A 5,470-nucleotide genomic window follows, 5' to 3' on the forward strand; every position below is an offset into this window, starting at 1 on the left:
TTTTTTCCTCCATCTCAACCTCTCTGTTCCACCTCTATTCTATTTCCAGCTCTCCAAACCAATTACTTCAGCTTTTATATCCAAAATAGCACATGCAAACCAGAAGTTCCATCAGACAAAATGGTGGATTTGCTAAGCAATCTTAGTCCTTGATTCTGTATTTGGAAAATTCTAGTAGCTTGATTAGCTTTTTTGGAGATTCCCCCAAAGCCAACCTCCATAGTCACCAATAAGGTAGTGAGGCAGTTATGCATTGGGGTTGTATGACTTTTCACTGCATTCTTCTTGAGGTCACATATCATCCATATCTATGTTTTAAAATTTATTTATTTTTTTGTATATGAATACATTGCCTGTGTGTATGTAAGTGTACCTGTGTCATGCAATGCCCACAGAGATCAGAAGTGGGCATCAAATCCCCTAGAACTGGGGTTATGGATGGTTGTTAGCCAACATGTGGGTGCTGGGAATCAAGCCCTGGGTCCTGTGCAAGAGCAGCCAGTGCTCTTAGCTACTGGCTCATCTCTCCAGCCCCCACCATCCATATCTATTAACCTTATCTTTTCAGTGAACTAGAATTCTAGTATTATAAAAATGACATGATTAAAAGAACACTCTTGAAAATAATGGTGATATTTATTACCTTGATTTATTCAATAGTAACACAGTGTGTAAGTGTGTCCAAATATACCAAATTATATGGATTAATCATGTATTAGTTTGGTAAACTTGTAAGGAGGAGATAAGCACAATAAACTTATCTTGGAATACAGTTTAACCCAATCAATGGACCTGGAATTAAATGATTAGTCATAACTGCCTCATTCAAATCCACATTAAGATTTTAATATTTTTAAATTATCATGACAAAACAGGAATAAGTGACCTAAAGGGGCTGCCTTTTAATATCCATTCTAAAAACTACTTATCCATGCTATTTTGCAATTAAGTTAATAAGTGTGCTAAGTAAGTCTTATTTATAATGTCTCTCTTTGTAAATTGGGGTATTTATTCATTAATGTGATTGGATTGCCTTATTATATGCCATTGTAGTTTCATTTCTAATATTTTTATTGATTATTTGAGAATTTCATACAATGAATTTTGGTCGAATTCAGACCCCCTCCCCGTCTCCTCTCAGATCCACCTCCCACATCCCTATCCCCTTCACTTTACATCCTTTATTTTTTTAAGGCCTATTGAGTCTAATTTGTCTTCCTCAAATACTTTTGGGTATGGATCCATCCCCTAGAGCTTAGTCAACCTAACCAGCATTAAAGAACCTAACCACCCTTAAAGAAAATTGACTCTCCATCTCCTAGCATCTCTCAATTGGCAACAGTTCTTCAGCTAGGGGTGGAGGTCCTTTGCCATCACCCTATCCATGCTGGGATTTTGTCTGGCCTTGACTTGAGCAGATCTGCAAGCTGTCACAAGCACTGTGGGTTCACATATGCAACAGCCCAGAAAGTACAGTTTCCTTATATCCATTCACTCGCTCTGGCTCTTACGATCCTTCTGCCCCTCTTCCACAGTGATCCCCAAGCTTTGGGAGAAGAGGGTGTGAAATAGGTGCCCCATTTAAGGCTGAGAACTCCTGTAGGCTCTTATTCTCTGCATGTTGACCAGTTGTGGGTCTCTGCATAAATTACCATCTGCTGCCAGAAGCAGCTTCTCTGATAAGAGTTGAGAGATGACCAGTCTATGGTTATAATGATATCATCAGGAGCTTCTTAACCACAAATATCACATGAAGGAATAAAATAGAACAAGTTATTGCATTGAGAAATAATCAGTATTCAACACAGTCACTACAGTTTTTGATGTCGCAGATACTGCATCAGGAACTGATTGGGTAAGACTCAGTCACTATCAGTTCCTAATGCATTGCCTTCAGCATCTAAACAACCACGAGTAAGCAACTTAGACTTGCTGTGATGTGTTTAAGATCACCTGACAAGAGGTCTTCATTTAACCCTAAAGAAAAAGGTTTTTTAAGAGAGGTGGCTTTCTGATGCTAAAGCACTTAGCATTAGCTTAACAGTTGTATGGGTTAACTTATGGAAATAGGTTAACCTATGGAAATTTCCATAGGTTAACCTATGGAAATATGTGTCCCTATAATGAACTTGACCTTCCTTGCAGAACATACTACTGAATGAAGCCTCCTAGAAGCTGTTTCTCATTTTCATTTCTTAAGAGAAAAACGAACAGATTTCTTTCTTTGCTTCGTGTAAAGAAGGATTTAGTGTTGGGATTATTTGGATAGGGATTGTTTCCTATGAGCACCACTAAAATAAGCAGTACTGTTAGAAAAATGCTACAGAGTGATTACTTTAAAAATATCAGTTAAAGTCTACTTTCACCCACTCTAAATTAATTTGTATTTCTAGCATTTTAAAAATTGTATAGTCGCCACTTAACTCGCAAAGTTTTATTGAACATCAGTTAGTGCCAGGTACTATTCTAGAAACTCCTGATGCATCCATGAACCAAAACAAGGAACTTCCTGAATGAAGAGGGCAACTGAACAGAAGGGAGTTACTGAAGGGAGCAGACTGAAACCCATTCATAGTCACCACTGAATCAAGAGGAGCGACAATCTTGGAATAAGTAATATGAGTTGAACCTGATTTTACACAAGTAATTATACACCTTTGTAGATTCTTGTCCTATAACTACAACATATGCTACATATATAGCACATATGCCAAATATAAACCATATGACCAACTTACAGTGGAGTATTACATTAGAAAGAAACCCAGGACAATGACTGTGAATAATCTCTAAAATAATCCCCACTTTTATTCATATCTAAAAAGGATGTTAAATGAAAACTAATCCATAACTTCTGTCAATACTCCTAGAAATTTCCTGTCTTCCTAGCACCCCCACAGTTGTTCCTGGGCCTCTCAATCACAATCGTCAAACATCTGTCAATTGTACAAGTCTCAACTCTTTGGGCTTATCTGCTTTTTTTTCTTCTCCTTTCCTCTGACCTCTCCGGTTTCCTCACCCCTATCCTTCCCATCCCTCCTACAGAATCAGACCCCAAGGTCTCTCTGGTCTCTCAGGACTAAGGGCTTATATAGGTCAGGTAATTGACAGAGTTTTAGCTCAGGTACATCTCACAGTAGGCTCAGGGGGACTCCAAAATCATATTATTATTATTTGCATTTTCCAAGTTCCAGACTCAATAATTAGAATAAATTTATCAGCAAAGCATAGAAGCCCTACATCTGTTCCCAGGCCTGTGAAATGAGGTTTTTATGATGAGAAAGGCCAAGCAGAATCCACTAGAACCACAAACCCCAAGCACTTCCCACAGGAGTTCATAGATTAGTATCAACACTAAGAACTTGAAAGATGCAGAAATGGCAATTCTGATCTCTTGCTTGACCTTCACATAAGACAGTTGGATCTGGGAGTGTGACAGCAGATTACAAGCTTGACCATGTGACAAGCACAAGTATAACTGCTGTATCCAATGTGATTCCTTTGTTAGAGCAAAATAATTCTTTCCTGATGCCCGGCATGCAGTTTTTGGTCTTGCAAATGATTTTCCCCCTCAAGACCTATTAGTAAGCTCCATTTATTTGTATATAGTGTGATTATCAATCCGCTGTCACCATTCTATCTCAGAAATATACCAGTTCTTCAGCCCTATGTAATAATTTACTTGGAAAGGACCTTATCCCTTCCACAAGATGCCACACTCAACCATTACATCGATAATACAATGCTATTTGGATCGAGTGAGCAATAAGTAGGAACTATTGTACATTTATTGTTAAAACACTTATATTTCAGAAGGCAGAAATTTAATGCAACAGGAGCTTTCTACCTCAGGGAAATTTCTAGGAGTCCTGTGTCATAGAAGTATATCCCTACTAAAGTTTACGCTATTACCTCTGGTCCATCCTACAACCAAGAAAGAGACATAATGCCTAGTAAGGCTCTTTGGATTTGGGGGAAAGCTATTCCTCACTTAAGTATGCTATGCCTTCCCATTTATTTAGTGCCATTTCTGGGACATCCTTAAAGGATAGTGGTGAAAGGAACTCTTTCCAATGGGCACAATTTTGGGCAGTATACTTGCTGTGCACTTATCTTGGAAGGAGAAATTGCCAGATGTGTGATTATATACCAATTAATAGCTATAGCTAATGGTTTGGCTGGATAGACATAACTCAGTCACTCTTGGGGTGAGGATATACTATCTGTGCCCATGTGAGTGCACAGTAAAGAGTGACCAGAGAGGATTTAATGATTAAGTGAGTAAGACTGTCTGTTCTGTGAATACCAGATAGTCACTTCCCCCAACCATACTTGTCATGTGCCCAAGGAGGGAAAAAAATAGAGATTATTCTTGACTTAACATGGGTTTCTATTTACCAAGGCCAATGTTAACTGTCACCACTGCTGAATCTCCAGTCTTCCAGCAGCAGAGACCAGCACTGAGTCCTCAAATTGACCCCAGTCCTTCAATGCTCAGTCAGCAAGTTGGTGGCTGGTTGATTACATGGGAACTCCTTCAACATAAAAGGAGATTGTATTTTTGTTCTTAACCACAACAGATACTCTGGGTGTCTTGCTTCTGCCAATACTACCATCCACAAACTTATAGAATGTTTTAGCCAGTGTTGCGGTATGCTGTGCAGCATCGTTTATGATCGAGGAACTAACTTCATTGTAAAAGAAGAATTGTCAACAAGCAAGTGCTTATGGCAGTCACTGGCCTTACCAAATTTGCTATCATCCTAAAGTAGGTGGTTTGATAAAAGGTGGACTAAGGGACGTCTGGGGGCACTAACTTGCTTAACACAAATGACTGGATGCATGAAATCCAGTGGTGGGGGAGCTATGGGAGGTGCCAATGGGGAAGGGGTATAAATATGATTAAGATGTTCTGTATGAAATGCACAAAAATTCAATAAAAAACTTACTAAGAAAGAAGACAGGATATTATTAAACAAAATTCCCTGGGAAGACAGCGTTTGCTAAAAAGTTGGACATGAAATAAACACAGTGCTATAGGAACATTTTTTTAAAAAAGGTGGAGAGGCTTTTTGAAGACCCACTGACTGGCAATACCTTGTAGAACGAGGACAAGGTTCAGCAGAAAGCTGCATACACCCTCAAATGACCACATTATCGGGCAAGTGGCTTGGCATTTGTAACTCAGTGTTTTACTCTAAAAATGGTAACAATAACCTCATGGGGAGGTTGTGAGGATTACTGAATATGTCCATAGGCTTTTAAAAGAATATCTATGATACAAAAAATATTCAAATACTAGCCATTAGTATAACATTTATTCTCTTGGTACTATATATGTAGATATGTGTTGCTGAAATCTATATTCTCCAGACAACCAAAGTCTGGAGGTTAAGAAACCCTCCTAATATCTTCAACTTCCCTATGAATTTTCAATAAAATAAAACCTGTTAACTACCTATGTAGCCAC

The 5,470-nt window shown here is 38.5% G+C and overlaps 1 long non-coding RNA gene across 1 annotated transcript in view; it reads left to right on the plus strand.

The window, feature by feature from the left end:
• Positions 1 to 4,842, plus strand: part of LOC115068436 — a 72,747-nt gene extending 67,905 nt beyond the window's left edge. The window contains exon 6 of the long non-coding RNA XR_003847786.1: positions 4,403 to 4,842. This is a non-coding gene — a long non-coding RNA (uncharacterized LOC115068436). The remainder of the gene's footprint in view (positions 1 to 4,402) is intronic.
• The last annotated feature ends 628 nt before the right edge of the window (positions 4,843 to 5,470 follow it).

This window comes from Nannospalax galili, unplaced genomic scaffold (genome assembly GCF_000622305.1).
Source record: "Nannospalax galili isolate Female #2095 unplaced genomic scaffold, S.galili_v1.0 scaffold286, whole genome shotgun sequence".
Taxonomy (NCBI): domain Eukaryota; kingdom Metazoa; phylum Chordata; class Mammalia; order Rodentia; family Spalacidae; genus Nannospalax; species Nannospalax galili.